This window comes from Schistocerca serialis, chromosome 4 (genome assembly GCF_023864345.2).
Source record: "Schistocerca serialis cubense isolate TAMUIC-IGC-003099 chromosome 4, iqSchSeri2.2, whole genome shotgun sequence".
Classification (NCBI taxonomy): Eukaryota; Metazoa; Arthropoda; class Insecta; order Orthoptera; family Acrididae; genus Schistocerca; species Schistocerca serialis.
In genome coordinates this window covers 417,090,252-417,110,540 of record NC_064641.1, presented here as the reverse complement: position 1 = coordinate 417,110,540, position 20,289 = coordinate 417,090,252, and the positions used below count along the sequence as shown (strand labels likewise).

The following is a 20,289-nucleotide window of genomic DNA, read 5'->3' as shown; positions in this document are numbered from 1 at the left end:
GACTTTGGCTCATCCCTGGGTTTTTCTTCTGATTTGAGCAGAATACACACATTACCCTTTTTCCACTCGTCTGGGACCTTTCTTTCCTGCAGACAGCTGTTATATAGGTCCACCAGGAGATGGGGATTCGTGTGCCAGACCATCTTTATTATTTTGTCGTTAATTTCATAGGGGCCTGTCGCTTTGCCTGGTTTACAGGCCTTTATAGCAGTCCCTATTTCCTCTGGCGTGTATTCGGGGTCTATGTCACTGTTTTCATAATCCTCGTTGGCCATCTTCACCGCCTGCTGTTCGACAGTGTCCTCATCTGCATTGTCGTCAGGAAGCAGGCTCTGTAGCAATGACTTTATAGTCTCCTTCCATGTTATTGTTGTAGTCTGGTCTGTGACTTTTACGTTACTCAGTATATTTTCTGTGCCGCGTTTTGGCCGGATTACTTTCTTCACTATGGCCCAGGGGTCATTTTGATCACAGTCAGTTACCCACTTTTTCCACATCTTCTCTTTGGCTTGGACGATTTCTTTGCTATATTTGTTTTTCGTCCTGTTATAGTGCTGTTTTGCTTCTTCTGTAGCAGTCTGGTTGTTGCTTCTCCGTGTTCGCTGTAATGTACGTCGTGCAGATATGGTGTCACGCCTCAAGTCAGCAATAGTTGCACTCCACCATGGAACTGGGTTCTGTACACGAGTTCGCTTTCTCATGGATCTGTTGCAGGATTCATAGATAGCTTCCTGCAGTCTGGTAGCCATTCCATTTACACCATTTGATCCCTGTGGCCAGTTCTCTGTGGACTTGACAAGCTGTTTGTCAAAGATGGTCCACTTTGCAAAGTTTGTGTTATATGTCGCCAATTTCTCTGTCTCTCTCCTCCTTTGGGGTGCTTTGATTTTGTATGTTATAGCCCTGTGGTCACTTGATGTCCATTCCTCATGAATCATCCAGTTGCACAGGGCTCTGGCTGCTGGGGGAGTATAGATTGTCACATCGATGTTGCTTTGTCCATTTGGGCCACAGTATGTTGTGAGGTCTGACATTTCGTTCATCACTGTTAGTTCTCTTTGTGCGATGAAGTCTTCAAGCATTCTGCCTGCTTCATTAGTCATGGAGCTGTGCCAGACTGGTGAGTTTGCGTTCGAGTCCAGTCCTACTATGACTGGTTTCCCTTCTAGCTGATCCAGGAGAGTGTCTAATTTTTGCAGGAATTCGTCTATAGGTACCCCATATTGGCAGTATATACTGGCTATGTACATTTCTCCAAATTCTCCGTTAATGCTGGCGACAGCCATGTGAGTATTACTGAAATTTGTCAGCTGCATAGCTGTTATCACTTGAGATCTGGTTGCTATTGCTGCCTTTGGTGGACCATCTTTAGAGTTGTACATAAGTTGGAAGTCTGATGGATATCCACCTACCATATTTTTGAGACAGTAGGGCTCTTGGATCAATAGCACATCTATGTATTCCTCAAGGATTCGGTGCGCCAGTTGGTCTGGAACTATTCTTGCTCTTTGCCCATTTAACTGTAGTATTTTTATGTCTCTGTACTGTGTTCCTGTCTGCATTCTTCTTCCTCGTTGTGGCACTCCATTGTTGTTATTGTCCATAGTCAATTCTACTGTTTTGTATTGTCTTGATCCTAATGTATTCTGGGCATGTTTTATCAGTCACTGCGTGAGTATGCGGCTTCATCACATGCTTGCCGTTTGCACATTGGGCCTGTTGGTTCTTTTTTGTGCATTCTTTGAAAGTGTGTCCTGATTCTGCACAGTGGCCGCAGGTAGTTTCTGCATTCTTACACTTTGCTGCTGTGTGTCCATGACCCTGGCATTTAAAGCATCTGCTTATATTGTTGTAGTCCTGCACTTTGTGAGAGGTGCAATTTATGTAGACGCGACCTTGTTCAGATAGACTGTTCCACACCTTTGTTGTTACTTCCAGCACTAGGTTTGTCTCTGCCCTGTTTCTTGGACCAGTCTTAAACAGTACCTTGGTACCCTCCATAACCTCCTCCCTCTGAATGTTAAGTCTTGCGAGGTTTCTCTCATATAATTCCATTTTCAATTCCTCCTCATTTGTGTTCCTCGGAACATCGAAGATTATTATCTTTGGATTTCTCCTCTTTGGATCTGAGACTGTTAATCCAGATTGTGTGACTTCACCACACTTCCTGATTTTATCAACATCCTGGTCATTAGGGACTTCGAGGACAATGCCATTTTCTCTGGTCTTCTTGCATCTTGATATGCGAACATCCTTCAGCGATGTTGAAATAAGGTTCCTTAAAGTTTCTTCCACTTCCTCTCCAGTTTTTTGATAACCTTCTGCTGGCTTGATCATTAGCACTTTCGAATGTTGCGTTTTTATGGGCTGTTGTTTAGGTTCTGGTTTTGCAGCTGCCTTGCTGGCATAGCTTTCGACCTCTGATGAAGCTTTTGTTTTCAGGGTCTTCACGCACCTTAACTCTGTTTTGAGTTCTAGGATCTCCATCTGATACTTCTTTAGTATCTGCTCGTATTCAGATAGCTTCCCTAGAATGAATCTTTTTTGTCCATTGTTTATCTTGTTTGTGTCATTAAAAATGAAGGCTTCCATCTCTTCCCTGATGTTCATCATTTCCTGGAGATCTGAGCATCTTCCTGAGTCCTCCTTGTCTGTGGTGACCACAGAGTTTGCACCAGGTTCATTAGCTGCTCCGAGACTCTCTTTGCTGAGCCCCATTTTGGGGCAGTTCCTCTGGTGTGCTCAGTCCTTTAGGCCGTGATATCGCTAGAGGGCGTTAGTGGCTCGTAGACAAGTCGATTCTCACCGCCCAACACACTACCCTATCTGCTAAATATGTTGCCTAATCTATCATAGAATTACGAGATGTAACAATAACTTTTGCACTGCTTTTTGCTACAATCGTGACTGAAATTTAAGTCATTTAGTTTCTCAGACTATTTAGCAAGTGATGGAAAGCAAGATCATATTAGAACAAGGGGAAGACAACACTATCAATGTATTACCTAATAAGATTTTAAGAGCTACTGTATCGGTAGAAAACTTGCAGTTTAGTGTCACTGCTCGTATGCACGCGCACGCTGGCTACTCAGCACACACAAGATTCCTTTTAAAACCTAAATGCCTAACCTATAGCACAAGAGACATCTTTAAATACTAAACACTGGTTTGAATGAAAAGGAAGTAAGCTACAGAATGATATTCACAATGGTTATCTGCTATCTGCTAAATATGTTGCCTAATCTATCATAGAATTACGAGATGTAACAAAAAAATTTTGCAGTGCTTTTTGCTACACTCGTGACTTAAATTTATGTCATTTAGTTTCTCAGACTTATTTAGCAAGTGATGGAAAGCAAGATCATATTTGAACAAGGGGAAGACTACACTATCAATGTATTACCTAATAAGATATTAAGAGCTACTGTATCGGTAGAAAACTTGCAGTTTTCTGTCACTGCTCGTATGCACGCGCACGCTGGCTACTCAGCACACACAAGATTCCTTTTAAAACCTAAATGCCTAACCTACAGCACAAGAGACATCTTTAAACACTAAACACTGGTTTGAAATGAGAAGGAAGTAAGCTACAGAATGATATGCACAATGGTTATTTGTAGCTTTGGTAACGGCATGAATTTTGCCGATTACTGTATCCACATTCCGGCAAGCTGCACGGTACACACGACATCACTTCCACAAGCCTTAATCCTAAACTAACACAACCAAAAAACAGAAGTAACAACCTATCATCTACGGGAGAATTTGTTTCTTAAATGGTATCCTAAGAACAGGGGTAGCGGAAGGAAAAATCGGATGCGCACGCCTCGCAGCCGAGCGGTACGCACTGCTCCACTATTTTAATTTCAGTTACTAACGTTACACTCCATTGGCACCGAGGAAGACATTATGTGAAGATAGAAGAATCTCACGTACTAGAAAAATATTTATACATACACTATTGGTGAGTAAGCAGCGGCAGGGTGCCGATTTATGTGAACCCGCGTTTATGCATGCGGGTACTGTCGCTCACACTGGACAAAAGTGGCTGCTGTTCGGAAAGTGTGAGAGAGACCTAGCCTTTTCTCGCTGGGGATCGAGAGGGTAATAAATGGTCTTCTAGTCAGTGCACATGGCATTTACCTTCAACTTATTTCTGTATTGGGTAACAGTTTCTTAACCGCGTGAAGGACTGCGGACTGTGACAGAAAACATAGGGTATGTCTTACTCCATGAAAGGAAAGTACTTCTTAAACTGCTCCATTTGAGAGGGGATTAAGCTGGGTACACGGTCCTGATGCTCAGTTTTTTGCTCGAGAAGGCGCTGGCCCTATTTATACATACGAGTGACCAGACACAGCGCGGCAAGCGCGGCTGAACGGCAACGCGTGTGCGCGGCCGTAAGGAAAACCGATATAATTGCTAAATCTTGAGAGAGACACCCTAATTTTCCTACGACGTCTGATGGAGCATGGGGACGTTTACAAACCGGTGGGCTCAGATTTTTTCCTCCGCCCGGTTTTTGGGTGATTATCGGAAACTTCCGGTCACCACGTGGTTACCACCGTGTTCTTCGCTACGATTGTCTGTAACTTTGAAACTAACAACGGAAGAGACACTTTTTTAGGCACTATCTGATAGAGAAAAACCCCAAGAACACAGTTGTGTGCTTGAAAGCTAGCTAACCCCTTGCACTGGACGGATGGGAACGGATTTCTAAACACACGCGGAACGCGCGGCAGACAAAGGGCAGCTCACGACCACCAAAAGAGCAGTTCCTGGGCACAGTGGACCACTTTACCGTGTATTATCAACTGAAATACGGTTATTGCACCCCTTCAGTCCCACTCAGGTGGAAAAATCCCCGAAATTTAGGTACATCATGGGATTGGGAAAACATCGATAATTAGAAAAAAACGGATAGAAATACCTGTTGGATGATGCAGGTAATGCGTCAGCGACGTTGCACGATGTAGTCTGCGTCGATGAAGCACTTCACAAACACCAAAAACTCGATAAATATGCCGAAAAACACGGAAATTTCGAATTTCGAAAATGTCACGATAACTCAAAAACGGTTTGAGCGACGGCTAAAAAAATTCTACATACGTTGTATGGTGACAACGCGAAGCTCTGTGCCAAATTTCAGATCGTTCGCACACGTTTTTCCCACCCAAAACGCCGAAAGAACGGGAGCGTAAGCGACGCTCGACCGCACGCGACGAAGACGACAGTAGAAAGGGACATTTTTTTTTTTTTTTCATTTGTTACATCATGAAAAACCTGCTGCCGAGAAAAACTAAAGCAGGCTATTTACAGAAAATGTAATTTACATTAATTACATGTAGCAACATTTGCCCTTCCATTACTAAAGAAACTTATTCAGCCTTCTTAGCCTCATAAAAGAGTTGCCCGTCCCTAGGGCCGTGGACCTGGGCTGCTACTACATGGTGAAACCACTACCATGTAATCTATTTGTTATGTTTGTTGTTTCCATTTGAAAAAGAAAAGAAAAGAAAAGGAAAAAGTCTAACCTAATAGAAAAAAAATAGTCAGAGTGTGAATAGGAAAAAGGTGAAAGTAGAAGACCCATCACCGACACCCACTAACCTAAGGGTCTATGTCCATGAAATGAACTGTGACCTCATGTACCCCTGCTGTAGTCCAGGTAGATCTAGTCAGGACTCCGCTACCCATGAGGCAACAGTTTGAACTCATTGCAGAATTACCTCCTGTTCACATGGTCAGGACGTGGAAACACTTCAGAGTAATCTCTGGAACTCCCCATGCCCTGTCCGACCCAGGAGGCAACTGAATCCTTTTTAGTCATCCTACATCTACATTTACTATACAATTATTATTCTACTATAGTTATTCCAAGTAGTTCTCTTGTCTTGAACATATTATTCGCTAGTTGCATTCGGCATCCCCCTGGCACCGCGCTCATCACCACCCTCTGATTCCTCGCCAGATTCTGGAGACAATTGCCCCAGAGCCTGCCGATTTGCCATATAGGCAGCTAGAGCACGGCCACGCGGAGCATACCACAGAAAGCGACGGCGATTATAGATGTTAGGTGGCACAGGTGGTGCGGTTCCTCTGGCAGCATCTAGTGTGTCTGGAGAAACCGCGCACCGAACTCTCGTTGCTGTTGCTGGACCTTGAACACCTGGATTCACATGCTGCTGGCGTTCCAGTCTTCGTGCTGCGTGCTGCGCTGCTCGTCCTCCAGCAATGGTATACTCACGCATTTGCCTATCTGAGTACCTATCTGCGTATTTACACACTATTCCACACGCCTTTTCATCACGAACTATTTCATTAACGGTTTTATCACATAACATCTCTAGCTCGTCAGATTCGAAATCACTGTTTTGACACCCATATATCATGTGTTCTGGATCTCCCTCAGCACCACATCCACATCTTTTATTGTCTGAACTATTTATTTTTAAGAAGTAGGTAGGGTATGGTCCGTATCCAGTAAGGAAGTGAATCATTCCTTTTGTTGCATTTATATGTCGCATTCGCTTCCTCTCTTTAATATCTGGAAATATCCTATGTACTCGTCTTCCAGTATCAGTAGTATCCCACACTATTTGCCATTCTCTATCCAGCCAGCGTGCTAGCTGGATTTTGTCCTCAATTCTTTGTCCTGTAATTGCTTCCACTCTACCTAAGTCACCCTTACGAAGCCAGTACCTAGCACCTCTTTGGCGGATTTGTAAGTCTACAGGATACAGTCCTAAGACCACCAATAATGCTTCAGTAGGTGTTGTTCTGAAGGCTCCAGTCTTCCTAATGAGCACACTCCGTTGCATCCTTCTCAAGTGTCTCAAAGGTCGTACCTGTCTTAGCTTATGTGCCCATACACCAGCCCCAAAAGATACGATTGATAACAATATCGCTTCATGATATATTCTGATAGCATTAGGGGGTAATTTACAGCTGGAAGTCGCAATTGTACAAATCTTATTCATAAGACTCATAGCCTTCTCATACACTTGTTTAATATGTGCTCCAAAGTTCAAACCCTCATCTAGATATAGTCCAAGATATCTACAAATGGCTTCACGACTGATTGGAGTGTCTTGCAGTTTTATAGAGGGTCCTCTTCCTGCTGATAATTTCCCTTTAAGTAACATGTATTTTGTTTTGTTAGCAGCCACTTGCAGTTTGTTGCAAGCACACCACTGACTTACTAAATTAAGCATTATGTTGGCTCTTGTCTCTATAGAATTTCTAGAATCTCCTGTAATAATCACAAACAAATCATCTGCATAAGCTATTATACCGGCTACATCTTCACTGTTATTCAACAACTCTAAGAAGCAATCCACTTTACTATTCGATCTTTACAATAATCAAGCAAGCTCAAATACAGACACTTGGGGGTTCTCAATTCACGTAATCTAGCAAACAGGGAGGGCCAAAAAAGATTGTCAAATGCATCTTGTATATCAATTGTCACGCCGATTGCATATTTCGCCAATGTATTGGAGACAATACCTAGTGCCTGGTTGATTGCGTCATTTATAGATTTACCTGGTCGGAAACCATACTGGCACTGGTGAAGGCCAAGAAGCTCCCTGTGGTCGCGTAAGCGTCCACTTAAGAGTCGTTCCTGGACCTTCCCCATAGTGTTCAGCAGACATATTGGGCGGTAGCTCTTCGCAAGTTTCGGATCTCTATCCTCCCCCTTTTTGATAATAATTGCCTCAGCAATCTTCCACACCTTTGGTACCCTTCCTTGCAGGAGACACTCATTCAACAAGGCTTTCAAATACGATACAATTAGCATTTTAAGGTTCTGTAATGTTTCTGTAGTTATTTTATCTGTTCCAGGAGATTTATTTTTCTTCAAGGAATCAAAGGCATTGCCCACCTCCTCCTGTGCAAACGGAATAGCCACACCCTCATCTAGATAGTCTTCTTCCATTTTTAGTCTCAAAAGCGACTGGTATTCATTATCAGAATTTGGATTATCACTTGGTAGCAGAGCTTCCAATAAGTAGTGAGGTGAGTCCCTCCAACCTATTGTTGTAGTTCCATCCGGCTTCTGGAGTGTAGACATGATAAGTGGTGTCTGTTTTGATATGTATATGGGAAGCCGGGCCTATTCATCACTATTAAATTGAGTTCCCCAATTGCATCCTGTAATTCCACTCCTCTCTCATCAGTCTCTCTGCTATTCCAAAGTATCGATTTCGCATTGGCATCTATTGTGAAGATATGGAATCTATTCCCTCCAACCTCTTTGGCTCTTTTCAATCTATCTATGTATGGTTGTATCTCATGTGCATACTGAAAATATGAATTAGTAAGTAAGAATACTCCCTCGGGTGATGTTAACTCCACCGTGATGGAATGCTCGTCATTTACCTGAGAGATTGCTGTAAACAAAATCTCCCTTTTTAATACCACAGTAACCGTCATAGGATTTTCTCCACACATGATTACCCTAACATTAACTGGACTATGAACAAGCTTACCATTTTTGGTATACAGTTCTTGAATGCATAAAACATCCAAACTTCGATCCTCTGCAACCTTCCAGATCTCGGACATGACTGTGATACTACGCATTGCATTAATCTGAGCAACTCTTATCCCAGAATTCCTATTTGACATTAAGGTTGTCGAATATGGTTGTAGAACTTAACTCCAGGCTTGTCATACTCATAAACAGTTCTTCCATAGCATTCCACAAACTCTTTGTAAAGATCTTCTTTATTAAATTTTTCGCTACGTCGAGTATATGCACGATTAAGTAACTCGCTTAGTTCTTCCATATCTGTAGGCAAGTTATTACAACGCAGAAACAATCTATCCGCAGTTCCTGGATATGGAAAACCAATGGTCTTCCATTTTGGATGTCCTTCTCTGATAATATGTCTAAGGGCCACAACAAGAACACTCATATCTTCCAACCTAGAGAGCCTATAATTCTCTTCCAGATCTGAATATATTAGATAAGGGTCTATTTGTTTTGTCTCACTATCCTTGTCACTGTCCTTATCCTTATCACTATCCTTATCACTCAATGACATCTGAGTACTTTCACTCTCTGCAGGAGTGGTCTGAGTACTAAATGACTTCATGAGGGGCTTATCATAACTTCCATTGTCATTTCTACTTTTCCGTTTCAACTTAGATTTAATCTTTGAAAGAATTCCCCGATTTCCTGAACCTATATCACTACTACTTTTCCCATTTAATAAGGTGTGGCTAATTGGTTTCTCCTGTTGAAAAGGAGGAGACTCACTGGATACACTGGAGGTAACAACACTGTCCTGTAAGGGAAGAGAAGATTCATTCTCCTGTTGAGAAGGAGGAGACTCACTGGATACACTGGAGGTAACAACACTGTCCTGTAAGGGAAGAGAAGATTCATTCTTCTATTGAGAAGGAGGGGACTCACTGGATACACGGGAGATAACAACACTGTCCTGTAGGTGAAGAGAAAATTCATTCTCCCGTGACACCAAAGATACACATGTCTCCATACTTTCTATGTTTTTTAAATCTAGGGCATCTGTGGCTGCATTTTCATTTTCTCGTTGCTTAAAACCTCTAGTATTCCCTATTACATTTGTGTCTGAGGAACTTTGTTGTTGCATGGTACCGAAAGTTTGTCTCTTATTACGTAGCATGTTCCTCCACTCCATCGCCCTGCGCCAGTTCCGTAGCCTCGTTGAAGGAGGCTTACGTTTCTTACTCCGCAAATTATTATCAGCTATTTGTTGATACTTATTTGTTAAATTTGATTCACTAAGAGGTATGAACACCTTACTGTATGGTGACAATTTACTGGCCATAATCTATACTCTGAATTGCTCTCTGTAAGTAAAGCTGATAAGTTGGACATTGTGGACCTGGTGAATTACATAATTTCCCTCTTGAGGAGCAGGGAATGCACTTTGCTGGCTTGCTAAGATTTGGGCAACTCTTCTTCTAGTGGTTTTCCTCGCCACAGTGTGAACAAACCGAAGCCTTTGCAGTACACTTAACACTTTTATGACCAAAATTTTGACACTTAAACCACTTAAATGCAAAGTAATCTCTTACTGATAGTGATCTAAAATCAACATACACACGTTACCCTTCAATTAGCATTTTCCTCACACGTGCACTCACTTCAAAGACATGGTTTACTTCTGTTTTCCCTCTGGGGCCTGTTTTAAAAAAGTGCCGCATTTCCTCACTTAATTCTTGCTTGGTCATTTTGTCAGCAAGATTTTGTTGCCAAATTGTTTCTTGTAGTTCTTGACCATCCATATCACTTGGTACGTCATATATAATGACGAGAGGTCGTTTCTTCCTTGGAGCCTCACACTTCAAACTTTCTGAAATTTTGCTGTGTGAAACATTTTTCTCAATATCCGCAGCTGTTTTGGTTTCCACAATCAGCACACTGTTAATTGCACGCATATTTTTGATTTTAATTTGTTCCTTCCTAGGATCAAGCAAACTTGTGAATCTCTTTTTTGTAGTTTTTGCATCTCCTTCATCTTTTGATTTAATAAATAAGGTATTGTCCGATTTCGCTTGGGCAGACTCTATTTTAGCCTTAGCACTTGGTCTTGCTGCGATTTCTGCAAAAGTAGATAGGGACAGCGGGAATCTTGTTAATCCATTCATGCGCGTTACTAATTAGATAATGAGGCATTTGGCTATATTAGCCGGCTTCATTCACGTTTGTGAATAATACAAGGCAGTGTTACCTGCAAAGCAGGTTTACAAGGTTTTACATAAAAAAATACACTAACATATATACACAAACAGAAGAATAAAGCGGGTGTTGTGCCTGAGGCGCCAGGCAGCAGAGAAAGGGTTGAGCTGATCCTAGCCAACTCCAGTGCAGTTCATCGTGCGGCGGCGAGGGGCAGTCATAGTGTCAAAACGCCGCGCCGCCATGATACTGCCCAATAGCACTCTTGTACTGATGGTCGAAAGATGTCCACTAGTCACGCCCACGTCCTGGAGCGCTCTTGCGGATGCCGGAGACCAGACTCCACGCCAGTTGATGGTTGCTGACGTGGTGGTGATATGTCGGACTGCTGGATAAAACTCTCGAACATTTGCATGAACGGCCTGCTTGTCATAGATGGCGATCTTCTCCCTACGACAACGGTCGAGATCGAGGCTATCACCGATCACCTGGGCGTCAATAATATATGCTGTTTCGCCACGGACTGCCATGACATCTGGCTTCTTCAATCCTTCTGATGTGCGCAGGTGAGGCTCCAAAAGAACTTCATAGCCTCTTCGATGAAGACACGTTGACATTCAGAGCACTGGGAAGAAATCACATTGCGTCAACACCCGCCAGGGCCATCGCACTGCTTTGTTTTAATTAGATAGTCGGATTCCCCCAATCCGTGCCAGTTCTGAGTTGATCGTTGGATGGCGGCCGAAGAGAATCCACGCCCCCGCGCGGCCCAGGAGGAGCACGCTAAGGCGGACGCGGCCTCGCAGCAAGGAAAATCCGTGGGAGGCCAAGGCACGGGACCGAGTTCGGATCCTGCACGCAGGTTGAAGCACCGAGGCGCTAACGCCGCGCAGCCGCGCGCATCCTGCACCACCGGCCAGCACGAGGCCGACCAACGGCGAGACAAGACCACGCCCGCGCTAAACGCCCGCACTTACCGGCACACCTACGGCACTCTCCTCGCCCAGGCCCGGCACGTTAGCACTGACCCACTTCCCGACCAAGCCCGACACGCCCCGATTCTCAGAGGCAATCCTTATCCCGAAGTTACGGATCTAATTTGCCGACTTCACTTACCTACATTATTCTATCGACTAGAGGCTCTTCACCTTGGAGACCTGCTGCGGATATGGGTACGAACCGGCGCGACACCTCCACGTGGCCCTCTCCCGGATTTTCAAGGTCCGAGGGGAAGATCGGGACACCGCCGCAACTGCGGTGCTCTTCGCGTTCGAAACCCTATCTCCCTGCTAGAGGATTCCAGGGAACTCGAACGCTCATGCAGAAAAGAAAACTCTTCCCCAATCTCCTGACGGCGACTCCGGGTCCCTTTGGGTTACCCCGACGAGCATCTCTAAAAGAGGGGCCCGACTTGTATCGGTTCCGCTGCCGGGTTCCGGAATAGGAGCCGGATTCCCTTTCGCCCGATGGTGGCCAGCACAAAGTGCATCATGCTATGACGGCCCCAATCAACATCGGATTTCTCATAGGGCTTAGGATCGACTGACTCGTGTGCAATGGCTGTTCACACGAAACCCTTCTCCGCGTCAGCCCTCCAGGGCCTCGCTGGAGTATTTGCTACTACCACCAAGAACTGCACCGACGGCGGCTCCAGGCAGGCTCACGCCCAGACCCTTCTGCGCCCACCACTGCGACCCTCCTACTCGTCAGGGCTTCGCGGCCGGCCGCAAGGACCGGCCATGACAGCAAGACTGACGGCCGAATATAGGCACGACGCTTCAGCGCCATCCATTTTCAGGGCTAGTTGCTTCAGCAGGTGAGTTGTTAAACACTACTTAGCGGATTCCGACATCCATGGCCACCGTCCTACTGTCTTAAGCAACCAACGCCTTTCATGGTTTCCCATGAGCGTCGATTCGGGCGCCTTAACTCGGCGTTTGGTTCATCCCACAGCGCCAGTTCTGTTTACCAAAAGTGGCCCACTTGGCACTCCGATCCGAGTCGTTTGCTCGCGGCTTCAGCATATCAAGCAAGCCAGAGATCTCACCCATTTAAAGTTTGACAATAGGTTGAGGTCGTTTCGGCCCCAAGGCCTCTAATCATTCGCTTTACTGGATGAGACTCGTACGACCACCAGCTATCCTGAGGGAAATTTCGGAGGGAACCAGCTACTAGATGGTTCGATTGGTCTTTCGCCCCTATACCCAGCTCCGACGATCGATTTGCATGTCAGAATCGCTACGGACCTCCATCAGGGTTTCCCCTGACTTCGTCCTGGCCAGGCATAGTTCACCATCTTTCGGGTCCCAACGTGTATGCTCTAGGTGCACCTCACCTCGCAATGAGGACGAGACGCCCCGGGAGTGCGGAGGCCGCCGCCCCGTGAAGGGCGGGGAAACCCCATCCTCCCTCGGCCCGCGCAAGGCGAGACCTTCACTTTCATTATGCCGTTAGGTTTTGTACAGCCCAATGACTCGCGCACATGTTAGACTCCTTGGTCCGTGTTTCAAGACGGGTCGTGAAATTGTCCAAAGCTGATGCGCAGCTGATGGGAGCGATTATTCCGCCCGAGAGCATCCCGAGCCAAATGCGGCGCGGGTCCGGGGCCGGGCCAGGTGGGTCCGTCATCCGGGAAGAACCGCGCGCGCTTGCCGGGAGCCCGAGCGCCCAAAGGGGCGAATCGACTCCTCCAGATATACCGCCGGGCAGCCAGCCAGGACACCGGGGCTCTGCCCAAACAGACGCGAACCGAGGCCCGCGGAAGGACAGGCTGCGCACCCGGGCCGTAGGTCGGCACCCAGCGGGTCGCGACGTCCTACTAGGGGAGAAGTGCGGCCCACCGCACAGCGGAACGGCCCCACCCCGCGGCGAGTGGAAAGGCAACCGGACACGACCCCGCCGCGAATTGCTCCGCGCGGGCAGGCGGCCCCATCTGCCGAGGGCGGAGGTCAGTGGCCGGATGGGGTGAATCTCACCCATTCGTCCTTTCGGACTTCTCACGTTTACCCCAGAACGGTTTCACGTACTTTTGAACTCTCTTCAAAGTTCTTTTCAACTTTCCCTCACGGTACTTGTTCGCTATCGGTCTCGTGGTCATATTTAGTGTCAGATGGAGTTTACCACCCACTTGGATCTGCACTCTCAAGCAACCCGACTCGAAGGAGAGGTCCCGCCGACGCTCGCACCGGCCGCTACGGGCCTGGCACCCTCTACGGGCCGTGGCCTCATTCAAGTTGGACTTGGGCTCGGCGCGAGGCGTCGGGGTAGTGGACCCTCCCAAACACCACATGCCACGACAGGCGGCAGCCTGCGGGATTCGGTGCTGGACTCTGCCCTGTTCGCTCGCCGCTACTGGGGGAATCCTTGTTAGTTTCTTTTCCTCCGCTTAGTAGTATGCTTAAATTCAGCGGGTAGTCTCGCCTGCTCTGAGGTCGTTGTACGAGGTGTCGCACGCCACACCGCCAGCCGGCTGTGCACGCTACCGAGAAAGTACCGGTATGCGAACCGCCAGGCGACGGGCGCGCATCGTACGTATCAGTGAACGCGGCCGGCACCACAGGCGGCCACGACACTCCCATGTCTCCGAAGCGGGGCAAACGCCGCGCGCTTCAGTATACGTAGCCGACGCTCAGCCAGACGTGGCCCGGGAACGGAATCCGTGGACCGCAATGTGCGTTCGAAACGTCGATGTTCATGTGTCCTGCAGTTCACATGTCGACGCGCAATTTGCTGCGTTCTTCATCGACCCACAAGCCGAGTGATCCACCGTCCTGGGTGATCTTTTCTTAGTTTCCACTGTCTCTTTCATGACAGTTGCATAGGCGGGACTGAGGCGTTTGACGGCCCCTGTTCCAGCGTTCTGTGTCCAACGGCCTCACGGCCGATGGGCGTCGTACGGCTCCACACTGGAGCGGACAGGCACTCTGGCGAAAGTCATACAAAACCGGCGCCAGGCGCCAGGTGCCAGAGGCCAGCCGCTCCAAAGCTTCAGCGCTCGTACCACACAACATATCCGTTAGTTTTGAGACGAACGCGTGGTTCCGCACGCGGCGCAAGGCTACTGCGAGACGTACAGGTAGCGTGTTGCGCGACACGACACGCACATCGAAAGACATGCAGTCTAGTCGGTAATGATCCTTCCGCAGGTTCACCTACGGAAACTTTGTTACGACTTTTACTTCCTCTAAATGATCAAGTTTCGTCATCCTTCCGGTAGCATAGGCAACAACAGAGTCAATGGCGCGTACCAGTCCGAAGACCTCACTAAATCATTCAATCGGTAGTAGCGACGGGCGGTGTGTACAAAGGGCAGGGACGTAATCAACGCGAGCTTATGACTCGCGCTTACTGGGAATTCCTCGTTCATGGGGAACAATTGCAAGACCCAATCCCTAGCACGAAGGAGGTTCAGCGGGTTACCCCGACCTTTCGGCCTAGGAAGACACGCTGATTCCTTCAGTGTAGCGCGCGTGCGGCCCAGAACATCTAAGGGCATCACAGACCTGTTATTGCTCAATCTCGTGCGGCTAGAAGCCGCCTGTCCCTCTAAGAGGAAAAGTAATCGCTGACAGCACGAAGGATGTCACGCGACTAGTTAGCAGGCTAGAGTCTCGTTCGTTATCGGAATTAACCAGACAAATCGCTCCACCAACTAAGAACGGCCATGCACCACCACCCACCAAATCAAGAAAGAGCTATCAATCTGTCAATCCTTCTGGTGCCCAGGCCTGGTGAGGTTTCCTGTGTTGAGTCAAATTAAGCCGCCGGCTCCACTCCTGGTGGTGCCCCTACGTCAATTCCTTTAAGTTACAGCTTTGCAACCATACTTCCCCTGGTACGCAAAAGCTTTGGTTTCCTGGAGGCTGCCCGCCGAGTCATCGGAGGAACTGCGGCGGATCGCTGGCTGGCATCGTTTATGGGTAGAACTAGGGTGGTATCTGATCGCCTTCGAACCTCTAACTTTCGTTCTTGATTAATGAAAACGTACTTGGCAAATGCTTTCGCTTCTGTTCGTCTTGCGACGATCCAAGAATTTCACCTCTAACGTCGCAATACGATTGCCCCCGCCTGTCCCTATTAATCATTACCTCGGGTTCCGAAAACCAACAAAATAGAACCGAGGTCCTATTCCATTATTCCATGCACACAGTATTCAGGCGGGCTTGCCTGCTTTAAGCACTCTAATTTGTTCAAAGTAAACGTGCAGGCCCACCGAGACACTCAATAAAGAGCACCCGGGGAAGGATTTCAACGGGGTCCACCTCGGGACGCACGAGCACGCACGAGGCGGTCGCACGCCTTCGGCTCGCCCCACCGGTAGGACGTCCCACGATACATGCCAGTTAAACACCGACGGGCAGTGAACCAACAGCGTGGGACACAAATCCAACTACGAGCTTTTTAACCGCAACAACTTTAATATACGCTATTGGAGCTGGAATTACTGCGGCTGCTGGCACCAGACTTGCACTCCAATAGATACTCGTTAAAGGATTTAAAGTGTACTCATTCCGATTACGGGGCCTCGGATGAGTCCCGTATCGTTATTTTTCGTCACTACCTCCCCGTGCCGGGAGTGGGTAATTTGCGCGCCTGCTGCCTTCCTTGGATGTGGTAGCCGTTTCTCAAGCTCCCTCTCCGGAATCGAACCCTGATTCCCCGTTACCCGTTACAAGTATGGTAGGCGCAGAACCTACCATCGACAGTTGATAAGGCAGACATTTGAAAGATGCATCGCCAGTACGAGGGCCGTGCGATCAGCCCAAAGTTATTCAGAGTCACCATGGCAAACGGACCAGACGAGCCGACCGATTGGTTTTGATCTAATAAAAGCGTCCCTTCTAAATCTGGTCAGGACTCTTTTTTTTTTTTTTAAAAAAAAAAACTCTTTATTGATACAACAACAATATACAACAACAACAATATAATTCAATTGAACAAGTTTTGATACAAATGACTCATAAAAACAACGAAACATTGTGAGATACATATTAACCCACCACCTTACATAATTAGTGGGTCCAATTTTATATATCTTGAAAAAGATGCAGCTTATTTATAACTGTTATTGATTGATGGCACTAGCTACGGACAGGATTAATCTATCTACGTGTCTACTTTGATTATTTTATGACTGGCTACTCTGCAGCGTTACAAGTGTGCCAGATGGTATATATAAACCTACTGTAAGGCCCGCTCACTGAGCTAACCTCAGCGAGCATGCCCCTGGCACTAGGCTGGCAAAAACTTTGATTTCGCTGCAGTCCCTATCTATATTAGTTGTTTTAGTGTTCTAATTCTACATTTTTCTAGTGTATCTACTTCCTATAAAATCTAGTGCGTAAGTCAAGTCCGGGAATGGTGCTCCTGCTTCCCTGATCCGATAACGCGGCGGATTCCAGTTGTATGACTACCGGCCAGTACCGCGCTCGGCGGCAACTGCAGGTGCACCTAAGTCTTTATCGGGTTGTTTTTTAGTCGTATTGATTTCTAATGAAGTCCCTCAGAATCTTTTTAGAGATTTCATTTGCCAAATTGTTGAGGACATTGAAGGTCTCAGGACGTCGCAGTAATGTGTATGTGTCTCTGTTTGGAAGTTGATTTCTAAGTTCGAGCACCACGTCGTCATACAACATACAGTCATAGACGACGTGTTCGGGTGTTCCATCCGGAGCACCACAGTCGCACGCTGATGTTGCCCGCTTTCCAAATCGACATAAATATGTCGGATATGGCCCGTGACCCGTTAGAAAGTGCAGCAGACCTCTACTCGGCTCAAAGTAGCTCATTTGTAGCCTTTCTTTGACATTTGGTAGTAGCTGGAAAACCCTCCTTCCCGTTTCCTCAGTTTCCCATTGCTGTTGCCATAGCTCTTCGCCCCTTCTTTTTATTGCGTACTTATCCCCCACTTGTACCCCCATGATTTCCCTGGTTTTATCTATTTTTCCTTTGGAGACCCAGTACCACGCTCCCTGCTCTCTTATTTTTATGTCTAAAGGACATAACCCTATTATTATTAGCAAGGCCCCCCCAGGTGTTGTTCGATATGTCCCAACAGAGCGCAACAGCATGTTTCGCTGCACCCTTCTCATGGTCACTGCAGTCACCACCCTCGTGAGCCTGTGTGCCCAAACCCCACTCGCATATCCTACTAGGGACGTTAAAATGTTGTTATGATATAGTTTTATTAAGTTAGGAGGTAGGTGAAATCTTCTATGGCCTATACTTATGAGATTATTTAGGACTTCTAATGCACGTTGTGTTATGTTTTCTATATGGGTATTGTAACTACATTTTTCATCTATTATAATTCCTAGGTATCTGGCCTCTCGACGCCGAAGAACTGGTGTTCCCTCAATTCTAACAGTTGGATTCCTGACTAGACTACCTTTCATTAATAAATATGTTGATTTATGTGGTGCAACTTTCATTTTTGTTTCTTGGCACCATCTCTGAAGTACTATCATTGTTTGTTCTACCTTAGGCTCAAGTTCCTCTCGGCTACGGCCGCCTACCAGCAGGAGGAGGTCGTCAGCGTAAGCTATAACGTCTAGCACGTCCTCACTTTGTTGTAGTTTCTCTAGGAGGGGTTCTATGTTAATATCCCAAAAGAGTGGCCCCAGAACAGATCCCTGGGGACACCACTTCGTAATGGTTTTACTCGTTCTTCCGCTAGGCGATGATAGCCATACCTCCCTGTCCATGCAATAGCTCCTCAGACAGCCATAGAGGGGCCCTGGGCACTCCTTCTCACACAAGCGGGAGAAGAGCGAGGGCCACCACAGGTTGTCAAAGGCACCACTGATGTCCACCGTGATGCCTACCACATACTTGTGCGGGGTTGAGCCACAGACCTCAGCCGCCAGGGCAATTGCGTCAGACGCTGATCGCCCCGGCCTGAAGCCGAACTGCCTGTCGCTCATCCCGCACAGTTTCCTGTGCGCTGTCAGTCTGTCAGCTAGTAACTTCTCTAATAGTTTTCCTAGGTTATCTAAGAGGCAGGTTGGCCTATAGGATTTCGGTTCTGTGGGGTCCTTATCCTTCCCTTTTTGTATGATTATTACATTTGCCCTTTTCCAAATTTTTGGGAATCTCCCAGTTCTCAGACATTCATTGTACAGTCCTGTGAGGGGTGTTACTAGCTGAGGGGCGAGATACTGCACCACCTCCGCGACTATGCCGTCTGGCCCTGGTGCTTTGCCCTTTTTCAGTGATTTAATTTGTGCAGCCACTTCTTCCTCTGAGAAGGGGTACACCATGGTGTTATTTGTGTATTCATGTAGATCCTCTCTACGGATTTGTTGTTGGAGTTCATCCTCCTCATTTTCTTCGTCATCCAGCAGCAGAGTGCGCAGGAGAACTTCAGCAGTTTCCTGCCACGACTCTGTCATTCATCCTCTGTCTCTGATCGTCGAGAGGATCGCAGGGGACCTGATTTTTTCTCTGACCAATTTGTATGGTATTCCCCAGAGGTCAGTGGCTAGCTGGCTCAGAACATACCTTTCCCAACTTTTTATCCTTACCTCCTTCAATTCTTTTTGAAATTTTTCCTTTTCCTCCCTATACTGCTGCAGCCAGAATTGTTTTTCCTGCCAGGCGGCACTTCGCTGGTAGTACCTTCTCGCCCGTCTCACAGACTGACACATACGCTCAAGATCAGCAGACCATGGCGATGGGGAAGCCGCCACGGCTCTCCTCCTGGTTGGCAGAGCGGCCTTGACCACGCTGGCTATAGACCCTACCAGCTCTTCAGCATACCTACCTACATCCAGGTCACCCTCCGGCAATGGCGGAACGTCACACCCCCGAGCCAGGCAGTCCCAATCGGTTCTATTGTAGTTGAGTTGGATTTCCCATCCGAGGTCCCAGCGGCACCCTTCTTCTCTGAGGCAGAAGGTAATCAGGTTGTGATCGCTTGTAGTGGCCTATTCGATAACTTTCCAATCCTCAATGATACTGATGGCGTTGGCAGTTGCCAGGGTGACATCAATGTTTGTCCACTGCCCTCCGCCTCCTCTGTAGGTTGGGGGATTACCAGGTTTATTTGCCACTACAAGTTGGGAAGCCATAATTAGTTCCTCAGCCTTCTCACCATTGGTATCCCTAGTGCCGCTGTACCACATAGGGGACTTGGCATTGAAGTCAGCCGTGACAATAACCCTGCGCCCACGCAGCGCCGTGATGGTTCTCGCGAGGTGGTCCGAGAAATCTTCGAAATTCCCTCCGTATTGGAAATACATGTTAACGAGGTGTATTAATCCAACTGGGGTTTGTAGTTCAACCACATTGCAGTGGCTGTTTGACAACTGTGTTAATCTTGTGGCTCTTAGGGCCTTATTTGTAACTATTGTGACTGCCTTTGGCTCTTCTCCGTTGGAGATACCTGCCAGGTGGTAGACATGAAGGAGATCTGTCCCGCTCGGGAGTATGGCTCCTGCAGACAGACAATATCCAGTCTCCTCTCCTCCACTACCTTTCGAAGCTCCTGCATGACCAGCTGGCTATTATGGGTGTTTATCTGTCCTATAACAATTTCGGATGTCATGGAAAGTAGGTGTGAAAATTGCAGTCAGGCCATGGTTTGCTATAGTCTGAAGCAATTTGGCCATTTGCAAGGA

General features: G+C 47.1%; 1 long non-coding RNA gene and 1 other non-coding gene across 2 annotated transcripts in view; one reads left to right on the top strand and one right to left on the bottom strand.

The window, feature by feature from the left end:
• The window catches only part of LOC126474987 (uncharacterized), a 234,542-nt gene extending 220,595 nt beyond the window's left edge, over nt 1–13,947 (top strand). Inside the window, exon 3 of the long non-coding RNA XR_007586623.1 lies at nt 13,839–13,947. This is a non-coding gene — a long non-coding RNA (uncharacterized LOC126474987). The remainder of the gene's footprint in view (nt 1–13,838) is intronic.
• Nucleotides 13,948–14,294: 347 nt separating this feature from the next.
• On the bottom strand, nt 14,295–14,449 carry LOC126476474 (5.8S ribosomal RNA). The gene has a single exon (XR_007587005.1). It is a non-coding gene; the product is annotated as a 5.8S ribosomal RNA (ribosomal RNA).
• Between the last annotated feature and the right edge of the window lie 5,840 nt (nt 14,450–20,289).